General features: G+C 43.0%; 1 protein-coding gene across 2 annotated transcripts in view; it reads right to left on the bottom strand.

Annotated features, from left to right (window-relative positions):
• Positions 1 to 14787, bottom strand: part of CDH11 (cadherin 11) — a 217530-nt gene that overhangs the window by 180043 nt on the left and 22700 nt on the right. The window contains exon 1 of one of the 2 annotated variants that reach the window (XM_068261317.1): positions 6378 to 6408. The exons of the other annotated variant lie outside the window; for it this stretch is intronic. The gene's annotated coding sequence lies outside the window, so the exon portion shown is untranslated. Of the gene's footprint in view, positions 1 to 6377; positions 6409 to 14787 lie in introns of those variants that run through there. 2 annotated transcript variants of the gene reach the window in all.

The following is a 14787-nucleotide window of genomic DNA, read 5'->3' on the forward strand; positions in this document are numbered from 1 at the left end:
GCCTGTCATAGTCTTCAGTTTTTACTAGGAGGGCATGGTTTCCTTCCTATGGTGGAGTGAAGAGGCAGCTGGAGGTTGCTAAGCAGGAGAAGAGATTCTTTGGCTTGGTGCAGCAGGGGTACTTCTTTATCGGAAGTGCGTCCATTGCCTTCAGCAGAACTGTAGTCCTTTAATATTTTGCTATGTGTGACTAATTGCCCTGTGAGCGCCCCACAAGCAGGTTATTAGCTTTATTGAGTGAAGCCACATTTTTAATAACCTTTTTAATTTTGCAACAAAAAAACCCTGCAACTTTTTTTATAACCGTACGGCACGCTTAATTCAATAATACTCTATTAAATCCATAGAACTACAAAACTGGTGCCTGAGCCGACTCCGCACTCGCAGCCTACCCCGTAATGATGCCGTAACCTCCGTGATAAAATATTTCCTGGCTGAGACCTTTGCATTGTGGGAAGGGATTGCACAGCGGCCGACCCATCATTGTTCATCATGCTGGTATTAGCGGATACCTCTATTCTCTATAAATACAAAATATCATCAGCTTCCTGTAAACATCAATTTTGAGCTCAAGCCTGTGGAAGTCAGAGGAGATCAGCAGCTTATCGCACTGTACTGTGTTTATAGAGCAATTACATTTCTTTTTTTGGCAATTTTTCATTTTCTTCCCTCTCCTCCCAGCTCTGGATTTTTGAAGCAGGTTTTTTTTCTCTTAGACACGTGAAAATAGGCAGCGAATATTTTTTTTCTTCTTCTTCTTACAAAGGAAAAAAAAATCAGACCGCACTCCTCACATCCCGTCGGCGGACTCCGTAGACAAAATCTAAAGTTACACGATGCCCGGGAAGTTTGCAACGAAGGGGCGCACAACGCCGCTATAGGTAAGAGAAGCCAGTGACTAGAAAGATGTTAATCCTGACAAACTGCCTGAGCATTAGGCTGAACCGCAGCTAGATTGAATTCTGTCTCCCCCGAGACTCGGTACATTGCTGCAGGTAACAAGCCTTCTTTTCCCGATGCCCTGAGACGCACACAGGCCACTACGAGCTGAGATTTACGGAAGAACATTACTGCCCTCTAGTGATTACTCTCATGTTCAAAAAGAATAATCGTCAGCTATTAAAGGCCGAGAGCCTTGCTCGATGGAAGTAGCCATGCTCATCCACACGTTTAAGTCTTTTGTCTCTTAAATCCTTCAAGAATCCCTGTCACTAATTATTGCTTGTAAGCGTACGCGTAGCAGCCAGCCTTGTGAAATGGTGGCTTTTGCTGACAAAACACAACCAGCACAGCATTCTCTCTCACAGGACCGCTGAGCACAATACAGCCAGCTCTCTCAGATCTCTGTACATTTATACATGTTGTGGTGGTTTATAATGCTCGGCTCCACACAGCGCAAGCTTGTATTTCTCCTGCAGCACTCATAGATTACACAGAACCATTCATATAGAAAATAAGAATTGTCATTACCATCCTCACCGTCCATAAGCATCAATCACCCTAATCATCTTTGCCTTGCGGTTTAGGTTGCCTGCCACGGTCATATACACAATAGGGTCAGGCTGGTCAGATGCTAAATAACCTACCAGTGTATCTGTGAAGGTTCATTCACTCAGGTCATGGTACATACAAATCAGCATGGTGGCTTAATGGTTAGCTCTCTTGTCTTGCAGCGCTGGGTCCTTGGTTCAAATTCTAGCCAGGGCACTATCTACATGGAGTTTGTATGTTTTCCCTGTGTCTGTGTGGGTTTCCTCCAGGCGTTCTGGTTTCCTCCCACATCCCAGATAAGTTGACTGGCTTCCCCCTAAATTGGTCTTGGACTACGATACATACTATTACGCAATACATATAAAGACATACAACTATGGTATGATGCCTCTTGCGATTTCGATTTTTTTAGATGATCTGATTTTTGATTCCGATAAAAAAAAAAAGTACTGTACGCTGCTACGTTTTTTAATTGGAATAAAAAATCGTATCGTTAAAAAAAATCGGAACCGCATGTAGTGTGCAAGAGGCCTGAGGGACATTTAAAGAGGTACTCCAGAGAAAATAACATAATGAAAAAAAAGTGCTTAATTTTTACAATAATTATGTATAAATGATTTAGTCAGTGTTTGCCCATTGTAAAATATTTCCTATCCCTTATTTACATTCTGATATCTATCACATGGTGACATTTTTACTGCTGGCAGGTGATGTCTGTGAAAAGAGTTGATGCAGTTTTGGCAGTTGGAAACCGCTATTTTTTCCCACAATGCAGCAAGACTCACAGACAGGAAAATGTCAGGACCATGGCACTGACATCACACTGTGGGAGGGGTTTCACCACAATATCAGCCATACAGAGCCCCCTGATGATCTGTTCAAGAAAAGGTAAAGATTTCCCATGGGAAAGGGGATATTAGCTACTGATTGGGATAAAGTTCAATCCTTGGTTATTGTTTCTCTTTAAGTGAAAAGACAATATACCTTGTACAGCGCTGCGGAAGATGTTGGCACCATATAAATACTAAATAATAATAATAAAAAAAAAAAAAAAAGTATTTATCTACAGGAAGGGGTCAGACTTTCAGGATCTGCACACATTTGCCCACAATGCAAAAAAAACGCATGCAAAATGCACAAAATGCACAAAATGCTTGCCTATGGAGATTCGTATTAAAGTAAAAGTAATGTGCATTTTTCCCATTGTGAAAAAAATTATTGGCGTGGTAGCGTTTTCTCACTCACGCCAGTGATTTCCTATTGCTGACTGTCAGCTGCTGTCAGCTAGTTGTCAGCCAAGTGTGCCGAGACCACAAAGAATCAGCTATGGAAAATCACAGCCATTTTTCGTGGACTCAAGTGTGACCTCTGCCTTAGCATTGTAGCAGTCATTTCTTCACTATTGCAAGCAGCTTCTTCAGTTGGAAACTGAAAGGTTTGCTTGTTGGTTCATATGGGTGTCTGAGTGGCAGCTTCCGCATCTCTCAGCCTCTCCCTCTCTCCATGTGGGTGCAGGTTACGCCAGTGAATGTAGATAATGGTGAAACGGCTCTTAAAGAGAATCTGTATTGTTAAAATCACACAAAAGTAAACATACCAGTGCGTTAGGGGACATCTCCTATTACCCTCTGTCACAATTTCGCCGCTCCTCGCCGCATTAAAAGTGGTTAAAAACAGTTTTAAAAAGTTTGTTTATAAACAAACAAAATGGCCACCAAAACAGGAAGTAGGTTGATGTACAATCAATCAAGAAAAAAGCAGCGCTGACACGGAGAGTTGCTGCTAGAGGTATGCCGGCTTCACAGCACAATGGAAAAGGATATAGATCTATAGTACCTCAGCGCAAAATGGATAACACTTTACCCGTACAACCAGGGTGGTTCACAGTACCTGTTCTCGAAGTTCCCACCTCTGGTGAAATGCGGGGTGTATTCAGAAATCTTGCTGTAATCCCGACAACCTAGGGTCCGCTCAGTATAAAACAGAGTGACCACGCTAGACGGATTTCCGGAATCCTCGGTCATGTGATCCACGTTGTAACTCGTGGACGTGCCCTCTATGCGTTCCACCGGCGTCACCTGCGTCCAGATAGTACTGCGTCCAGATAGTACTGCAAAAGATACGCAGACACAATAGTGCACACCGTAGGGGCTAACAATAAGACCAAGCGCAAGGTTACACTTACTGGATAAAAGCTTTAATAATAGCAGTATTGCAACATAGTAGCGTAGCCTCCACTTCCCGACTCGAGTTTCGGCTTTCGCCTTCGTCAGGGGGTCCTTGGTCTTATTGTTAGCCCCTACGGTGTGCACTATTGTGTCTGCGTATCTTTTGCAGTACTATCTGGACGCAGTACTATCTGGACGCAGGTGACGCCGGTGGAACGCATAGAGGGCACGTCCACGAGTTACAACGTGGATCACATGACCGAGGATTCCGGAAATCCGTCTAGCGTGGTCACTCTGTTTTCATACGGAGCGGACCCTAGGTTGTCGGGATTACAGCAAAATTTCTGAATACACCCCGCATTTCACCAGAGGTGGGAACTTCGAGAACAGGTACTGTGAACCACCCTGGTTGTACGGGTAAAGTGTTATCCATTTTGCGCTGAGGTACTATAGATCTATAGGTTGATGTACAGTATGTCCACACATAGAAAATACATCCATACACAAGCAGGCTGTATACACCCTTCCTTTTGAATCTCAAGAGATCATTGTGTGTTTCTTTCCCCCTGTTCTCATGCACTGAAGTTTCAGGCTGCTCGTTTCTTCCTGCAAACAGCTTTGCCCTTGTCTGTAATTCCTCTGTATGTGAAAGCCCAGCCAGCTCAGAGGATGATTTATCCAGCTTGTAAAAGATAAGAGAGAAGAGAGAAGCTGCCCTAATCCTAAATAACACACAGTCAGTGTGCATAGAGGGGCCTGGAAGGGGGAGTTCATAGCAGAACCACAACACTGAAGAACTTGGCAGCCTTCCAGACACAGGCCGACAAGTCTGACAGGGGAAAGATACATTGATTTATTACAGAGACAGTGATAGTATAAAGTGCTGCAGTAAGTCAGAACACATTAGAATAGCTTTTTGAACTTGTAGGATGATAAAAAACAGGATGCAATTTTTGTTACGGAATCTCTTTAAAGAACACCTGAGGACATGAAGGCTGACATATTTATTTCCGACGATGGGCTTGGCTGCGACGGCAGCCCCAGGACCGCCTAACACCAATAAGGTACTGCAGGTCTGTTTTGCAGGAGATCATGCATGCAAATCTCCGCTTGGTAGGCGGAGCTCCGTCCCGCCCTCAGTCTCCCAGCGGCAATTGCTGCTAGGAGACTGTTAGACAGCAAAACCGCCATCTTTTCACTCCGTACAGCTGAGTGCCTATGCCAGCTGATCACAGTGATTGGCTGGCGGGGGAAGGGAGGGCATATTTTTCAGCTGATCCTCTGCCTCTAATACTTATAGCCATAGACCCTGTGCAAGTATGCAGATCAGATGTTTCTGACTGAATGACTAGGTTAGCCACATACGTGTTTCAGGTGTGTGATTCAGACACTACTGCAGCCAAAGTGATCAGCAGGACAGCCAGGCAACGGGTATTGTTTAAAAGGTAATACATATGGCAGTCTTTATATCCCTTTCGCATTAGGTTCACTTTAACACAACGATGAATTAATTCAGCAGAATAAAACTGCTCTCTGCATGTAGTATACAGCAGTTCTAGACCAATGACTGCAATAGCATGTTTGGATACCTGTAGGCATCTGCATCTGCAGTGATAGCCTGTTGGTTTCTGGGTAGCGCCATGGCTACAAAGTTCAGCTGCCTATCTGAACTAGACCTACTTAAAATCCCCAGCAAAATGAGGGATGTAGAAGATAGGGTTTTAATGGAAGTGGGATTTACAGGAGTATTAGGAACTTTGCATGCCTGTTATAGTGTTCCACCACGGCACTAGAGTACAGACAGGTGACACAGTGCCAACTGCATTGCATTTCAAACGGGGTATCATGTAAACATTAAGGATAGGGTCTATACCCCACTGTTTAACTTGATGGTGTCCTATGCAACCATATAAACAGCATGCATCACAGGCCGGCCTTGTGCGTAAATATATGTTGCTATAACATCTAGTGTCCTTGGGGGAGGGTCTCAGGTGTATGCAGAATTCGGGTAACATCAACATTTTGCTAGACAACCTCACAATTTAGTAGTTCCACTTCTTAAAGCTTAATTATATCAGTCAGTCAGTCATGTCAGTTACATATCAGTTGCTGTCAGTTATAACTGAAAGGACAACTGATGTGCAAGGTAATGTCCATGTTTCCCTATGGCTCACTTGGGCAATATTACAGTTTAACAGTGTGCTGTTACAGGGTCATTGCCATTTTTAAAATGGAGGACGGAGAATTCTACTGATCACAATGAACAAACGGGACGTAGGAGAGGAGAGATTAAGGAGTAGACTACGCAGCAGGTCAGTATGATGTGTTTATGTTTATTTTGACTTTTAATTTTCAGCTCAGGTTTGCTTTAAACATTTTGCCCCCTTAGCAATCCTTGATTAGTCATTTAAAATTGCTTAACATGGCGAACTACAACAGCCCAAACTCACAGCAGAGCAACTCTATATTAAATATCAAGATTTCTACAGGCAATGGAAGAGAATATGCATGTAGAAGCTATTACAGCTAAGTTCAAGTCAGCAGTGCTATTTTTCCATTGAAATGTGACTTTCACATCTCTTATATAAAAAAAGAAAAACAATTTTACCCCAAGATTGCTAAGAGCTGGCATAGCTAAATGTTATTTGTTTTAAAGTCACCTTGACATGTTCCTAATCTCTTGCAATACATTTCAGTCATAATAAAGCAGAAACATACCGATACTGATTGATTGTTGATCTGGTCACATAATGACTGTTTCATGCAACTGACACCACCCAGGATGAGGAGCTGCGTGTGCAGCTGACAGGTAGGAGCTACATGTGCTTGAAGATGGGGACAGGGTTTTTAGTGTGTCAGTCACAACACTGGTCTCTAGGTGGAGCTGCTGGGCTGTGGTTCATATGGTACCACCCACCGCTCACTAGATACTCATCTCCCATCATGCTTTGCAATGTAACACCTGACACCAGTGTAGTAAATTCAGCATCCACTAATTACTGGTGTCAGAAGTGTGACATGTTTGAACAAGATAACAGTTGAGGCATGGAGGAAATCTTAATTATGTATGAGCCCAAAAAAAAGGAATGGAAAACAACCAATGTACATTAGAGATGTTGCGAACGGTTCCCGAACCGTTCGCCGGCGAACATCTCTGAATCCCTGGGCCTTGTACTACTTCCGGGTCGCTATGACCCGGAGTAGTACGCCTGCGCTGGCCCGGCAGTGCGTGTCCTGGATCGCACTCCTGTTGCCAGGCACTTTCTGTGCATGTGCGTGACGTCATGAGTGACGTCGCGCTCATGCGCAGAGAGTGCCTGGCAACAGGAGCGCGATCTAGGACGTGCACCGCCGGGCCAGCGCAGGCGTACTACTCCGGGTCATAGCGACCCGGAAGTAGTACAAGGCCCAGAGAGATTTGCCCGGCGAACGGTTCGGACCATCTCTAATGTACATTTCATCTTTTATTTCTAATGTGCAGTTGCCCTGGACCAGAGGACTTTCCGGGGCCAAATGCAGAAGAACCAGGAGGCGGAGGAGGACAGCGAGGGAGAGATAAGCATGGAGGTGGCTGGAGGAAGTCCCAGGTATGTACAGGTATATGTTTTTCTTAAAAGGAACCAGAGTCGCTCTCGGGTTCAAAAATTGCTACTTATAAAGAGGGAAGCCTCATGACCCTAATGAGGCTTCCCTCAGCTGTAACAAGCCCGCCATTGCTGAACGTGGCCCACTTCTCATTGGGCCGCATAGCTCCTCTTCCTGGTTTAAAGAGAAACTCCAACCTAGAATTGGACTTTATCCCAATCAGTAGCTGATACACCCTTTTACATGAGAAATATAATGATTTTCACAAACAGACCATCAGGGGGCGCTGTGTGACTGATTTTGTGCTGAAACCCCTCCCACAAGAAGCTCTGAGTACCGCGGTACTCTGGGCAAACTGCCACAATGTAACAATGTTCACAGACAGGAAATAGCTGTTTACAGCTGTCTCTAACAGCCAAAACAGCTAGGAGCAGCTACATAACCTGCCCACAGTAAAAATGTCACCATGTAATAAATGTCCGAATGCAAATCAGGGAGAGGAAAGATTTTACAATGAGCAAACACTGACTAAATCATTTATACATAATTATGGTAAAAAATGAAGCACTTTTTTTACTACATTATTTACACTGGAGTTCCTCTTCAAGTGTGCGCAGTGGCCACACGAGCCCGTCTGCTCATGTGCAGTAGCACAGTTTCCTTTAAAGGTATTACTGGGATCAGTGTTTGTTGGTTTGATGTCTGTATTTCTGTGGAGGTGTGATTACATAGCGGCCATATGCTTAGATTAAAGCCTTCATAAACACAGTCAGCAATCTCACAGTTTTCCAGGCAAAGGAACAACTTTAGTATCAGACAGTGACTATGAATTGTCATTAATGATCTGCTGCTGTACCCGAGACTACTGTTAGGAATAGGGTGGAGGATCTCAACTCAGATAACTTCTGCTAGAAAGCATAACGCCAAGGCTGCAGTGAGAAGACCAGGCTAACCTGTAAGCATCTCAGTATTACATGTGAAGTGAGGCTGTTGTTAAGCTGCTGCAATAGGATTATGGTGTTAACTACGCATCTGTGAGAAAGCAAGTTCCCTCATCCAACTTTAAGTAACCTGGCAAGGGAAGAGACAAAAATAGCCATACAGAAATAGTTTCACTTTTTGCTCAGTAGGAATTGCTACATCAAAAATACAAAGATGACAATATAAAAATGCAAAAATAAAGTACTATTATCAGGTAATGGTACTAAATATAAACATGCTAAAGGCTAATTCTAGGCACAGTTTCCAAGTCGCTTGTAGACATGTGTAACGGTTTGTGTCTGTGTATACAGTATGCTCCTTAATTACTTGATGTCAAGTATTTAGGCCACGCTCACAGTGGTGCGTTGCTGTGTAACAGTGCGGCGGGGGCTTGGCAGTACGATTGAGTTGCGGCATGGTAATGCACTGCATGCAGTACCGCAAAACACGAGCGTCAACGGTTACAGAGAAGCATAGTTTTATTGACTGCATGCTTCACTGCATGCATGGGTAACATGTGTCACCAGGGGATGGGGATCCCCTGATGACGCGGAAGGCTGGGAAGGAGAACAGGCTATTTTCTCGAAGGACCAGCAACCTGTCTTTTGTTGGATTAAGTGCACCGGACATTAACTGTCTGTGCAAAAACCTTATATTTGATGTGATTAGGGTCTAGTTTGCAAGGACCCTGGATGTGAGTAATATGTTTTATCTTGCTTTTAATGTTTTTAATAAATTGTAATCCTCTGTGAAATAACATACTAAATCCTGGATGTGGCTTTGTACCCTGGTGGTGGCCACAATTGTCCCTGTGAGCACCTGGTGACTACAGGCAATCTACTGGGGATTTTAAAAGTGACAGATCTGAGGATTACGTGCTTTTGACTTTTACCATTGTCAACTGGGAACCTCTGGCAGCTATAACTATACCGGCCAGCACTCATATCTATCTGCAATGACAACATGCCTCACCGCTTTCTCGATCGTTGCAATCCTGCCTTCACAGGCAACGCAATGGTCACTGTGAAGTCTGTCAGACTCTAACTGCAGACTAAGCTGGTATTTTCTAGGGTGCTGACTTACAGTGGAGCACGCTGTCATCTGTTCAAAGAGCTCTGTCCATGCTCCGCCCCCTTGTAGTGTCAGCTTGCTTTTAAGTTATTCTGTTGGCCAGCTTCAAATTTATTTATTTATTTTTTGATGAAATGGAATTTTTTTGAGCTAGAAAAGCCACAAAAACTGAAAACATTTGGGCAGACGGCTCACTAAGCTTTACAATAGTATAATGGGAACTGTGACTGGAGTCGTGATTTAAAGGACCACTATTGCGAAAAATTGTAAAATTTAAAATACATGACAGCACATAAAGTAAGTTTCACGCAGCATAATATGTGCTATAAATTACTTTTTCTCCTATGTTGCTGTTACTTACAGTGGGTAGTAGAAATCTGACAGAACCAACAGGTTTTGGACTAGCCCATGTCCTCTTGGGGGATTCTTAGGGCTTTCTTTATTTTCAAAAGCACTTGGTGACTCCTTTTGTCACATCTGTTGAGATGATTTCTATATTACGGTTTTCCTATATCTGTATGTAAATCTTATCTTCAATAAAGCGATTTTGAAAGCAAAAGAACTTGGTGAATGGCAGGTGCTCAGTTCAACTGCCAAAATAGTGAGCAAATAAGTGGGGGTGGCCTGCACCTTTGTATTGATCCTTTCCAGGGCGTGCTTTTGTAAAGAATACATGAAATACTGAGAATCCCCCATGAAGAGATGGACTAGTCAAAAACCTGTCATTTTTGTTAGATTACTACTAACAACTGTAAGTGGCAGCAACATAGGAGAAAATACATGTATTGCTCATTTTACTCTGAAATAAATATACTTATTACATATGCGTTTACATGTATTTTAAATTTTACAATTTTTCCCAATAGTGGTCCTTTAAGAACACTGATATGAAATGCTGGCGTTCTGTTTGTTTTCAAATAAGGATAGTGTCTGCACAGAGTGTGCACATCCTACGTGTGTTTCCATCCGCTGTCCTGATTTCCTCATGCAGAACACAAATACATTGGTGGATAATCTGCTGTCTGACAAAGCTGGCCTTAATAGAATCTGTATGCATGTACAGTATACCTGTGCAGGAGTAGTAAATAACACACACTCACGTTAATGGAACTCCTGCCAGCAATACAAATATATGCTTTAATGCATACCTGAAGTGGCGCAAAAACTCTGTAACCTAATGTGTCCCCAAAGAGCCTGTCGAAAGATTCTCCAAACTGTAGTAGAATTTTGCAAGTATTGTATATATTCACATATAAGACACATTTTGGGGACATCTTGGATGCCCCCCTTGGATTCCCTTGGACATCTTGGATTCCCCCTTCTAGGTTTATTTTCATTGCTAAAGTTCAATCCAACCTCTTGAGTGACTTGCCTTTCTTTAAAGGTAGCCATACACTGGTCGATTTGCCATCAGATTCGACCAACAGACAGATCCCTATCTGATCGAATCTGATCAGAGAGGGATCGTATGGCTACCTTTACTGCAAAAGGATTGTGAACCGATTTCAGCCTGAAACCGATCACAATCTGTTGTGGTGGTGCTGCCGCCGCTCCCCCCGCCCGCATACATTACCTGCTCCGCTGATGCGACTGCCCCCGGTCATCGCTCTTCTTCTCCGTCTCCGCTCTGGTCTGCTCTGGTCTCCGGCATGCTTCCCTTCTTCCTGTCTGGGGGAAGTTTAAACAGTAGAGCGCCCTCTACTGTTTAAACTTCCTGCCGGGACAGGAAGAAGGGAAGCATGCCGGAGACCAGAGCAGACCAGAGCGGAGACGGAGAACAGCGGAGACCCGGGAGTTGCGCCGACGGAGCAGGTAATGTATGCGGCTCTATTGCGTCGGTCGTCGGGCACTCGAACGCCGCTAGCGATGCGCTCTTTACCCGCGGGGGGGTTATTTTCCGCATGGCGCGATCGACGGGATCGGACGGAATGGATCGAAATTCGGCGTGTAGCGTGAACGATTGGCAGCAGATTCGATCCCAGTGATCGAATCTGCTGTCGAAACGGGCGCAAATCGGGCCAGTGTATGGCCACCTTTAGTGTTTTCTAGTATTCTGAGGGTCGTTTTAGATGTGAATAACTAATGGAAAATTGGCCTTGTGGACAAATAGTACAGAAAGGACTCACCTTTTGCATAAATATTTTTCATATAAAGGTGTCCCCCTTATACGTAGTACTCTACGGTGATTCACTTGGTTTTTATACTTTTTAAAGATGCAATAAGATTTTACTCTACAGAGATTCCCAGATATTTAGTATTCTGAAAAGATTCACTGAGATTTAGTACTCTTCGGAGATTCATAGATTTGATAATCTGCATAGATTCACAGATTTAATAATTTGCGGAGATTCACAGAGCTTTAAGAATCTGCAGAGATTCCCAGGGATTTAATAATCTGCAGATATTTCCAGAAATTTAATAATCAGCGGAGATTCACAGAGATGTAATACTCTGCAGAGATTCACAGAGATTTAATAATCTGCAGAGATTCCCAGAGATTTAATAATCTGTAGAAATTCCCAGAGATTTAATAATCTGCAGAGATTCACAGAGGTTTAATAATCTGCAGAGATTTCCAGAGATTTAATAATCTGCAGAGATTGGCAGGGATTTAATAATCTGCGGAGATTCACAGAGCTTTAGTTCTCTGCAAAGATTCATAGAAATGTAATACTCTTTAGAGATTCACAGAAATGTAATACTCTTCAGGAATTCACAAAGAGTATTTAGCAGAGATTCACAGAGATTTAATACTCTTCAGAGATTCACAGAGATTTAAACCTCTTCAGATATTCACAGAAAGTACTCTGCAGAGATTTATAGGGAGTACTCTGCAGAGATGCACAGCAATTTAGTAATCTGCAGAGATGCACAGCAATTTAGTAATCTGCAGAGATTCACAGCGATTTAGTAATCTGCGGAGATTCAGATCGATTTAGTAGTCTGCAGAGATGCACTGACATTCGGTACTCTGCAAAGATTGACAGGTATTTGGTATTTTGTAGAGATTTGACTGGTGAAAGGTAAGAGTAGAAAAAAAAAATCTTTGTTGACAGTTTCAGAGATAAATATGTTCTCTTTAAAACAATAAAATGAGCAAGTTTGCCTTGGAAGGAGCAGAAGGAGATATAAAACAGCCTCCTAAAGTTCATTCATAGTCAAGACAAGACACACAGGAGCTAAAAAAGTCCAGTTCTGCATTTTACTTTTAAAGCAGGTTATAATAAAGGAGAACAGATACTCATGAAATTGATATTACTAGACGGGTACTTTTATATAACTCTGCCAGGGTTGTACATAGCAGACTTAAGAGAATACCTTAATATACAAGAATATTTATAGCAGTAACAAGGTTTGAAGCTTTGCCTTCTAAAATAAACCTGAACATATTAAAGAAGTTAATTACTACATTTTCAACAGTTTGAAACCCTTACTTGAGTCAAATCAGAACTTAGGCCTAGTGCACACCGGAGCGTTTCCGCTGCGGTTTGCGATCCGCTTGCGGGTGCGGATCCGCTAGGGTAATGTATTTCAATGGGCTGGTGCACACCAGAGCGGGAGGCGTTTTGCAGAAACGCATACTCCCGGGCTGCTGCAGATTTTGGATTGCGGATGCGTTTCTGCCTCAATGTTAAGTATAGGAAAAACGCAAACCGCTCTGAAAAACGGCACTTCAGAGCGGTTTGCCAGGCGTTTTTTGTTACAGTAGCTGTTCAGTAACAGCTTTACTGTAACAATACATGAAATCTACTATACCAAGACCGCTACACAAAACCGCAAAACGCTAGCTGAAACGCTGCAGAAAAATAAGAAATAGCGTTTCAAAATCTGCTAGCATTTTGCGGATCTGCTAGCGGTTTTTGGTGTGCACTAGGCCTCTTTGGATATCACTGAAAGGTTAGTGGGTTTGGTGGTTGTACTTCATGATCACATAAACAACACAGACGGTGACAATGTTTGTTTGTTTGTTTGTTTGTATGTTTTTTTCTTTTTAATAAATAAAGTCTGTCCTGGATTTATTAAATATGAGTGCAGTAAGTACTTATTGTGGGCGGTGTATGTGGCCTTGAAAGCACTAACTCTAATTCATGAAGTGTTTTGGCAATCTTCACTATAATCTGCTATAACTCAGATTGAGGCCTACAAAACATTGCTACCCACAAAACATTGCATTTATTCTTAACAAAATAATGCTCTATATAGCCTTTGGAGGTCTCTGGATTGCTTTAACAGTCCAGAGAGTTCTTGTTGTTGGCCAATCAGATAACAGCTCATTGTCTGCGAGTGTGTGTGTATTTAAACATGCCCCCTCCGTCACCAGAAAGGCTCGTTATTAATAATATTTGGGATTTATAGAGTGCCAGCATCTTCTGTGGCGCTGCTCACTATTTTTATTGACTACATTTCTAAAACTATGTCATATTAAAGTGTTAGTGTACTTATAGGTTAACTGTACAATGTGTGTTAACCCAGTATGTTCCCTTCAGTCTATGGATTGCAACAAAAGATCTCTATTTGGGATGTGAGTTCCTTGCAAGGAATGTTAGTGACATTATTACTGCATATTCTGTAAATGCTGCAGAAAGAAAGACACAGCAGGGGAGCCACTGTCACATGGTCAGAGCTACAATGTTGGGGATCTGGTGCCACACAGCTCTGCACTATGGAAAAGAGCAGATCAGCCAGATGAGACATGCAGGACAGTGATGTATGGTCAGCACTACCTAGCTTTCTGTTTTTGCATTTAGTCTTTAGCTAGGCTAAGCATGTTTATTTTGGCCTTATTTTAAAATAGAATAAAATGTTGTCATTTGGTAACTAGTTTACCATCAGTATAGGCACATTCTGATCTGTTAATTTGGGACTTTACTGATTGTAAACCAGCGACCGTGTGTACTGTATAAAATGTGCTTCTAAAATGTTCCCACTGCATATGGAATGTGTCTCCCTTCTTCTCTCTCCTCTCTGCATTCTATATCACCCCTGTGCAGATTTTTGCACTTTAGAAAATAATGAGGAGAACAAGCTAAGGAGGGCTATAAAGAATATCAGTGAAGTACCAGTATCATAAAACAGAGCTTAAAGAGAACCCGAGGTGGGTTTGAAAAATATTATCTGCATACAGAGGTTGGATCTGCCTATACAGCCCAGCCTCTGTTGCTATGCCAAACCCCCCTAAGGTCCCCCTGCACTCTGCAATCCCTCATAAATCACAGCCACGCTGCTGACAAACAGCTTGTCAGAGCTGGCTGTGTTTATCTCTATAGTGTCAGTCTGCTGCTCTCCCCGCCTCCTGCAGAACTCCAGTCCCCGCCTGCATCCCTTCCCTCCCTGCTATGCAGGAGGCGGGGGAGCAGCTGAGACTGACACTACAGATGTAAACACAGCCTCACAGCACGGCTGTGATTTATGAGGGATTGCAGAGTGCAGGGGGACCATAGTGGGGTTTGGGATAGCAACAGAGGCTGGGCTGTATAGGCAGATCCAGTCT

The sequence above is a fragment of the Hyperolius riggenbachi genome, chromosome 11 (assembly GCF_040937935.1).
Source record: "Hyperolius riggenbachi isolate aHypRig1 chromosome 11, aHypRig1.pri, whole genome shotgun sequence".
NCBI lineage: Eukaryota > Metazoa > Chordata > Amphibia > Anura > Hyperoliidae > Hyperolius > Hyperolius riggenbachi.